Raw genomic sequence first — 9,252 nt, forward strand, 5'->3', positions numbered from 1 at the left:
TCGGCAAAAGTGCTAGTATCCTATATTACCATAAGCAATTCCTTCATCTGATTATTTGTTAGTGGTTTTGACCATCCAGAATATTTCTCTCCAAATGTTAAATTTAATGGATTGACTGTTTCCAACACAATAAAAGGACAAACTTTTCTCAAATCATTTTTGGTGAGTTTGTTAGCACCATCAATGACATTCCTTTTAAGCGAGTTGATTCTCTAGTCTATGGTTATTTTTTGCGTTATATGTTCGTTAAAGCCAAAATCAATGTTTCCCACGACCCTGTTATTCCCTTGACCTCCTTCATTAACCTCGAATCTCTTCAGAAATTGGGATGAGAACAAGTTAGTAATACATGGAAAAGAAAAGAGAAAGGAAAGCATGTTAGCAGTTTTTTCAGAATGGCTCCAACTCCACCATCTCAGTCTTAGGACGGTGACATGATACAAGATACGATGATCCCTAAATCACGTTACTGATTATCCTTCTCGATTCGGTAGTGAGGATAGCTGAGAGGCATCTCCCTCTCATTTCAAATGATGTTGAAGACGTTTGAATTACGCTTTTACATCTATGGAGTCCAACTTCACCACGATAAAGTCTAATCTCATCTAGATTTTCTCTTGATAGTTGGTGATTGTTTCTCGTGTCCTGAGATGTCCTCCCAGCAGCTCAATTTGCAATTAATGTATATGGATTCGTGGCACGACTATCATGGTTGGTTTGACCCTTTTTTGAATAGGATCGACATGTCGTCGAGTAGATTTGAGGCTCATAGTCGTGACTTCTCATCTTTTTGTACTCATTTTGTTGTCATTCCCTCTCCTCCAGCCCTAATGCTTGATCGTTTATTATGTTTATAGTTACCTTAGTTATTTTGGATAGACATATGAGTTATTTTGGATATTTTGGATACTTTTGTTTTGGATGTTTGTTTTTTACATACTTTGATATTGTTTGGCTGTGGTTTTATGTTTTTTAATGTTTATGGAATTTGGATGTTTATTAGGATATTCTTATTATGTGCATTTTTTGGATATTTAAGGATTTGGATTTTTGAGCATGTTTATCACTTATTATGACCACGTTTATTGTTTAAGGATATTTGATATTTATGTTGATAAACCTTATTTGACACTTTTCATTTCACAAATTATTTCTCTATATCGATCTTGTTAAGTTTTTCCCTTTTTGATTTAACAAAAGGGTGAGAAATGTTAAAGTAATGGGGATATTTTTCAAGAAATCCTAATTTTTTCAAATGTTTTCTATCAAAAAGGGAGAGACTGTTGAACATACTTTGATATTTTTGATATACCAAAAGATATTATATTTTAATAAATCTTAAGATTATATTTGATTCAGTCATTCAAATATATAAATTCTTTTTGAAGTCAAAAACTCAATTTTACTCCTTTCTTTATTGAAATTGAGTCATATATTGGAAATCATTTAAAACAATTTTACAAAGGGTTTGAACTTAATCAAGTCAAAAATTAATCTTAAGCTTAGTAGTATCGATACTACAAGAATAGTACCAATATTGTTCATATGGTATCAATGCTAATAGCTTAAAATAAATAGTAGTGTTGATACTTCCAATAGCAGTATCGATATATTTTTTTTACAAAATTCCAGTGAGTTATTTTGGTACTAGTACTATGCCAGTCGATACTAGTATCGATACTGCAAGTGGGAGTACCGATACTTCCCTTATGTTTTTGAAAATATCATATTATAGTACCGTTTTGGTGTCAGTACTCATCCAATACGATACTACTTATAAGAATTGTATCAATACTCCTTTGATGAAGTACTGATACCCCTATTTCACAATGGCTATATTTTTGTATTTAATGTAGGTGTTTTCGTTACTCCAAGCCGAGTACCGATACTCAAGGGGTCTTGACAGCATTTATTGTTGAATATTCATCCCAATGGCTCTATTAACTCACACAACTACCCAAACAACTAGAATTGAATGAAGGGGGTATAAAACAAGATATTAATTCAAATGTGGAGACAAGAGACCAAAGAGAAAGTCAAGTCAATCAAATTGAGCCAAAATGAAGTCAACATTATTATATATTCTTTTTACTTTCAAGAACACTTGTGTATTCTTTGTTTTATTCTCTCAAGTGTTTTATTTTTCTAAATTGTGCAAACACACTCCTTGTAAAATATTTTTCAAGTTTACTATTCATAATTTCTTCTTGGAAAGCATTGTACATTTGAGACATTGGAAGTCTAAGTGTGTTGCAAGGTTACACATTGTCCTAAAAGGTTTGAACAAATTAGTGAATTTGTTGAATTCCTTAGTGTGGAAACTAAGGTATTGGATGTAGACTTCATTAAAGAGGTTGAGCCATTTTAAAATTTTTTGTGCAATTTTTCATTTTCTTACAAAAATAAGCTTCCATCTCTTTTAATTGCTAATTCACTCCCTCTTGGCCATTTCATGGTTGATTGACTCAACAAAGATACTTACTCTGAGGAACTCATTGGATCCTTGCTTAGTCATGAGATGAGGCTTTAAAAGAAGAAGAAGATAAAAAATGATGTTCACATCGCTTTCAAGTCCACCAATGAAGATAAAGAAAAAAATATAGTGAATGGGTAGATAAAAAAGAAGAGATGACCAAGCTCTTCATGAAATTTGAATGATTCATGTCATCAAAAAGGAAAGATGTGAAGTGTGAACATAGAAGGAAAAAGTTCCATCATAGCTACAATTGTCAAAAATTGGGATATGTCAATTATGATTGTGTTATTAAAGAAGAAGGGATCAAAAACAAGCCAAAGAAGAAGACTTTTGTGGCTAAAGAGTGATGAAGACATCACAATGATGAAGTAGCCAACCGTTACCTTGTGCCATTCAAGAAGATTCAAACGTATCCTCTAACTATTCCAATTCAAATTCAAATACATTATGAGTTTCAAGAGTGTGTATGATGAATTAGTGTTATAATGGAAGTTATGATTTCAAAACACGAAATATTCATTCAAAATTGAAAATTGAAAATAACTCACTTTGTGTAGAAACTAAGGTATTGGATGTAGACTTCATTAAAGAGGTTGAGCCATTTTAAAATTTTTTGGTCATTTTTCATTTTCTTACAAAAATAAGCTTCCATCAATCTTTTAATTGCTAATTCACTCCCCTCTTGGCCATTTCATTGGTTTGATTGACTCAACAAAGATACTTACTCTTGAGGAACTCATTGGATCCTTGCTTAGTCATGAGATGAGGCTTTAAAAGAAGAAGAAGATAAAAATGATGTTCACATCGCTTTCAAGTCCACCAATGAAGATAAAGAAAAAAATATAGTGAATGGGTAGATAAAAAAGAAGAGATGACCAAGCTCTTCATGAAATTTGAATGATTCATGTCATCAAAAAGGAAAGATGTGAAGTGTGAATCATAGATGGAAAAAGTTCCCATCATATGCTACAATTGTCAAAATTGGGATATGTCATTATGATTGTGTATTATTAAAGAAGGGATCAAACAAGCCAAAGAAGAAGACTTTTGTGAATATAAAGAGTGATGAGACATCACCAATGATGAAGTAGCCAACCGTTACCTTGTGGCCATCCAAGAGATTCAAATGTATCCTCTAACTATTCCATTCAATTCAAATACATTTTATGAGTTTCAAGATGCCTATGATGAATTAGTGTTATAATGTGAAGTTATGATTTCAAACACGAAAATATTCATTCAAAATTGAAATTGAAATAACTCACTTTCTAAGTTTAATAGTGAACTTGAAAAAATGTTTTTGATTTACAAGAAAAATTAAACAATTTGAGAAAAAAGAATTTCGACTTGCAAAATTTACTTTCCAAAGTTCATGGGGATCATAAAAAAATTGATGATCTTGAGAAAGAAAAGACTAATTTTAACAAATTATTAAAATTAAATTTGAAAGAGGAGATTACTTCGAATCAAATTTGCCAAAATTATGTTTACAATAGACATGTTAATTCCTATAAATTTTCAAGGGAAAATGATTAAAAGTATGAAGGTCCCTAAAGAACTAATTACTACAAAAAAATAAGGATATCCTATCTCCATGGATATTTAAGGGTGCTAATTGCTTGAAACTAATGCCAATATACCCAAAACGTTTGGGCACCAAAATCTATATAATTGCCTATTGTAGGACTGTTGGAGCTATTGTAAACAAAGTCAAGCTATTTGGAGGCTCTAAAAACATTAAAGAATGAGACTTGAAGAGAGGGAGACTACAAATCAACCTTAATTCAAATGGTAACAAGTTTTTTTCATGCAATTCCATGTATTTATGTGATTTTATATTTTTTTATGCATGATTGAGTATACCCACATAGTGCTTGATTGTAATTAGTTAGGGGGAGTTTTTATGCATGAAATGCTTATTTGTGTCTCAATATGATGTTGATAATTTTTTGCCTTGATTTGCTTTTAGTGGTATATTTGGACCTTACTTGATCTAGCTACTCGTCTCTTCAAAACTCCATAATATATACTCTAGTAAAGTACCTAGAAAAATGCTTTAATTTATTATCAAATTTTAATATTTAGTTCTTAATTAAGTTTTTAGTGCAATCCATAGTCTTAATATCATTAGATGTTTATTCCGAAAGTGTTTGATGGTTTAAAATCAAAATTTTTATTTCCAAGTGTTTGGTATTAAACCTCCTTTTCGGTATTTAGACCTAAATTCTAGTAGTCATTTTCGATATCGATATTGGCATTCATTATCGATACCTCTTGCGTTGTCTTGAGATCGCCCTTCTTGGTATCGAGCTCGGGGTTTCTATATACGCCAAGGTTATTTTCCCCACCATCCCCATTTTATCAATTTATCAACCCTAATTGACGCCCCTCTTAAATCCTCTCAGCTCAACTTTGATTTTCACTTAAAATCCCATCGATTTCTTCATCCTTTCATTATCTCATGAGGGTTTGCATCAGACTTATTCAAAATCATCATGTTTTCATAAAAAGCAAGGTAATTTTCACATGAACCATAGACCCCAATTTTATTTTTAAATTGTAATACCCCAAACATTAGGTCATTAACTAAAGTGTAAGGATTTAAATTTAGCGGTTTAATGTTTATAAATTGAAATGTTCAAGGATTGATTTAAAAAAAATTTAGGACATATTAGTAAGATTGAAAGATAGAAGGGCAAAGTGGTATTTTGGCATGAAATGAATTTAATATTAATTTTTAAAGATATATACACGTGGGAAATAGAGAAAAGGAAGAAAGGCCTAGAAGCACTCTATTCATATTCTCTTCTGCGTATTGTGTCGTGAACTTCATTTCCAAGGTGAGAAGATTTTTAAGTTGGTAGTTTCTTGCATTTTTTTATTTGGTTTTAAGTCCTTGGGTGGTCTAGAAACTTATGAAAGCTTAAAGATGATTAAAAGCTAAGAGATTGAGTTAATGGTGATTTAGTAAAATGGGTTTTTAAGGAAATTGATGAAATTTGATTAGTAATTGGATTATAAAGGCATATTTGATTTGTCAAAAGTTTGAATAAGATATTTGAAGTATTAAACAGGATTGGAAACATGTTTGAAGAATATGTATGAATTTTAGATTTAAATATTCTGGAGAATTTTGGATGTTAAAGAGAATTTAAGTGATGTAAATTGTTTATGATAAGTGTTATTGATTTAAGGGCTTGAATGGAGTTAGAAGTATGAGATTTAGGTGAGTTTGGGTTAATTTCAAAGTGAAATAAGTGAATTTTGGGCTAGGGTATCGGTACTGGAAGACAGTTTTCGATACCATATGAATCGGATGAACAACATCGTATTGAAGGGGTAGTATCGATATTAGGGTATCGATACCGATAGTAAGTATCGATACTATCATAAAAAGAAATTCAAAAAAGCAAAATAGGTATCGATACTGAGGAAGGTATCAACCATAGAAAGGAAGTATCGGTACTAGGTGTAGAGTACCGATACTATTCAGCTTGAAATTTTAAATTAGACGTTTCATTTCATTTATGTAAATGTTGATTGTTTCGGTTAATTGAGCTTTTGTATTTACCTTGGCCATGTTAATGTGTAGATTTTGATCGAAACACGTACCGAACAAATTGACATAGTAAAGATATGGAACGAAAGTGAAAATAATCTGGCTTAGGACTTAAGTGAGGAAATGTGAGTGTAACTTACTTATTTATTTTAGATATGATGACGGCTTGAGATGATCCCACCTCAAAAGTTTTTGATCAAAATTATTTGAAGTATTTTATGTTAAATTTTATTGTTTTACCTAAATTGTATTCATAAGCATTGTTTTGAGTTTGTTATTGAGTATATGTGTTCTATGTGAAGGAATGATAATGAATAATGCTATGTGAATACCTATATGGCTAAAGCCCAAAGTATGTGATATGATAATTAGAGGAATAATTGATGCCAGGAGTCGAGGGTTCTACGCGGTCCTTCAGGACAATTCAATGTGGTCCTTCAGGAAAGCTCTATGTGGCACTTCATTGCATATCCTATGTGGCACTTCGGTGCAAATTCTACTCGGTAGTTTCGAATGCAGTTACAGTGTACAGCCTCAAAGTATTGGACTTTAAACAAATTGATATGAATTAAACAATGCAAAAATGTATGTATTATTTTTATGAAGTGTATAATGGTTTCCGTATTTAATGCTTATTGGGAATTATTTAAGTAAATGCTTAATGTTTTATTGTGCTCACTTATGCCTCACTAAGTCAACGACTTAGCATATGGGTGTTTTCACACGTAGGTTCAAAGAGGTCCGAAGATTAAAGCTAGGAAAGGACAACATTCACTTTGGAGAAGACCAAATCAGGAAGATTTTAATTGTAGGTGATTTTTGGTTAATTTGAAATTTTGTTGGCATGTATTATTAATATGTTACAAATGTTTAAATCACAAATGCTCTGATCTCCTTTGTAACTATACTAATTTGATTTATATAAATAAATGAAAATATTTGTGTTTATTGCCTATAATTAATTTTGATAATAACTTGTTTTATTGAGGGCTGGACAACTAAAAATAAAGATAAAAAGTCAAGTTTTACTCAGATTTTCAAAGAGTTAAAGCATTTGAAAAGTCAACATGATACCTCAAATTCGTATTTGGGCTGGGTATGGGTCGGGTGTTACATTTATTGGTATCAAAGTTAAGGTTTAACTGATTTTAAGCTCAAAATGAAGTAATTTATGTTTAAAAAGTGTGCATGCCAATGAAATATTAAAATCTCTGATCTGATAGGATAATGAGTATGTTATCCTTGATAATATAGTTTGATTATTATATCTTAATAGATGTCAGGCTACAAGGGCTCCGAAGTAAAGCGGGAGAAGAAATAAATGAGGGTATTTGCAATTCACCTGCCTAAGTTAGGTAAGATGAAGAACAAACACCTTAGGGAGTGCATGTGCAATTGGGGAGTATTTTTCAAGACTTTGGATGCGATTCTGAAGCGTTTCTAACTGTCTACTCCCCCGGCTCCTAGGATGCATGTTGCTAAGGAGCTGAAGAGTTTAGGAGCACATGATTTAAGGGAAAAGAGGAAGGTCATGTTTCTGCAAATCTTTGGTTAAATGATGTGAAAATTATGCATGATGGTTTCCATTGCTCTGAAATGGAGAAGCTGGATGGAGTAGTCTAACTGCTACGAGGTCGAGAACGTATATGGTGGACTAATGTAACGATGAGAGTGCTAAGTGATCAAGTGACGTGGTCATTCTTTCTAGAAGAGTTTAAGAACAAATATAGGAGATCAATTCATTAAAAAATGAACCAGGAATTCATGAATTTGAAGTAATGGAATCACATTGTGTATGAGTATGAGTGCGATTTTAATAAATTGAGTAGATTTGCAGTTGAATTGGTTACGATTGAGAAAGATTCATGTGATTGGTTCATGGAGGGTATGTGCCCCAGATTGAAGGAGCTGCTGATAGTGCTGAATCTTTCTACATTTCAAGGGGTAGTGAATCAAGCTAAAGCCTTGGATCAAGCATAGAATGAAATATTTTGGGAGAAAAAGACTCAATTGATCAAGAGAGTGAGTGCCTCATCGAGTGCATCACAATCGAAGAAAAGTCTAGGTTCAGGTTTTCAACCTCAATCTAAACTTGAGTCAGCTGCCTCTTCAGGTAGAGGATCAAATCATGTGAGAGCAAAGCATATGCAATCAGTTGAATCAGGAGCTGGAAGGCTAAGTAAATGTTAGTATTGTGGCAAAAATCATATTGGCGTACGTTGAATGGTCTCTGGAGCATGTTTTAGATACGGGGACATTGGACATTTTATCCATAATTATCCATTAATGATCGTAGAGCTCGCACAGTTAGAGAGATCTCCTATTGTACCTTAGAAAGGTTAAGGATGAGACAAGGAAGAAATCAATCGATATTGGCCACTCAACCTAAAATATGATCTACTACTCAGGTATACAACCTTAAGACTAGTGATGATCGTGATGATCTGAAGATCATTACAAATATTTTCCAATTAGTTGATAAATATGTTTTGGTATTGATTGAGCCTGGATCAACTTATTCCTATATCAGTAGTAAAAGGGTGGAAGTTTGAGAGTCCAATTATAAGCTATAAGTAGTGATGTAATTGTGACTAACCCGATAGGGCATAGTGCTTAGGTGAATCAAATTTATCGAGGGTGTCCTATAAGGATTCAGGGAATTGAATTCCCTGCTAATCTAATGGAATTACCCTTTGACGAGTCCAACGTTATATTGGGAATGGATTGGTTGTATCGTACCATGATAATGTTGATTGTCGATTAAAACGAGTAGTTTTAAGAAGTTATGATGGATCACATGTATTATGGTCACGAAAGAATTAGTCTATTATCTAATTTGATATCAATAATGGCGACTAGGAAACTAATATTGCAAGGATGTTAAGCTTTCATTGCCAATGTGATTGATACTCGAACTCCGGAGATGAGATTAGAGGACATTCTGACGGTATGAGAATTTCCAGACGTATTTCCAGATGTTTTATCAGGATTACCTCTAGATAGAGATGTTGAATTTCAAATTGAGGTAATACCTGGTGCGACACCAATCTCGATGTCTCCTTTTAGAATGGCTCTGAAGGAATTGAATGATTAAAGGCTCAGCTACAAGAGTTATTGGATAAAGGATTCATCAAACCCAGTGTATCACCTTGGGGTGCGCCAGTACTATTTGTAAAGAAGGAAGATGGTTCGATACGTCTATGTATTGATTACAGAC

The sequence above is a fragment of the Hibiscus syriacus genome, unplaced genomic scaffold, assembly GCF_006381635.1.
Source record: "Hibiscus syriacus cultivar Baekdansim isolate YM2019G1 unplaced genomic scaffold, ASM638163v2 tig00111210_pilon, whole genome shotgun sequence".
Classification (NCBI taxonomy): Eukaryota; Viridiplantae; Streptophyta; class Magnoliopsida; order Malvales; family Malvaceae; genus Hibiscus; species Hibiscus syriacus.